Genomic DNA, 623 nt, shown 5'->3' with positions numbered 1-623 from the left:
GTCGCCGAAACTAGTTTGGGATAATAAAGAAATAAACGAATAACAAGGTGTTTTGCATCAAGGCGGACTCAATTTCTGATATTACTGTTTTTCTACGCAAACACGGACCAAATGGAAGAGTTCCAAAATGATATTGTTATTACCACCTTTTTTTGTTTGCAAAAAAGAAACATCTAATTTACAAGTACGACATAATATACACGTAGTCCTCGGTAGTATAGTGGTTAGTATCCCCGCCTGTCACGCGGGAGACCCGGGTTCGATTCCCGGCCGGGGAGAAAATTTTAATATTCTTGATTTGACGCTGGATTAAGAGGTTACTGCGTATAGATGAAAATTTGTGTTGGTTCGAGTTCCGACGTACAGCTATAATGACGACACGAGTTATGACGCAACGTTTTTAATTCCATTGCCGACGTAAACTGTTGTTTTTGCCCCATACCGGTACGGCAATAATACTTTAATGGCACGTACTACGATATGGCGCCAATCGAAATGATTTTAGTGGAGCGAATCTGAACCAGATAGGAATATACACGTGGCGCTACCCATGACATGTTCAATAATAAAATTCGGCAAGATTCGACAATAAACTTCTTTAAAAATATGCCCCTTCCATTCCT

At 40.0% G+C, this 623-nt stretch overlaps 1 non-coding gene across 1 annotated transcript; it reads left to right on the top strand.

The window, feature by feature from the left end:
* The first annotated feature begins 206 nt into the window (after window positions 1–206).
* Trnad-guc (transfer RNA aspartic acid (anticodon GUC)) lies at window positions 207–278 on the top strand. The gene has a single exon. It is a non-coding gene; the product is annotated as a tRNA-Asp (tRNA).
* Window positions 279–623: the final 345 nt, after the last annotated feature.

The sequence above is a fragment of the Schistocerca cancellata genome, chromosome 10 (assembly GCF_023864275.1).
Source record: "Schistocerca cancellata isolate TAMUIC-IGC-003103 chromosome 10, iqSchCanc2.1, whole genome shotgun sequence".
NCBI classification, from domain to species: Eukaryota; Metazoa; Arthropoda; class Insecta; order Orthoptera; family Acrididae; genus Schistocerca; species Schistocerca cancellata.
Note: the sequence above shows the minus strand (reverse complement) of the source record. Positions and strands in the feature narration are given on the sequence as shown.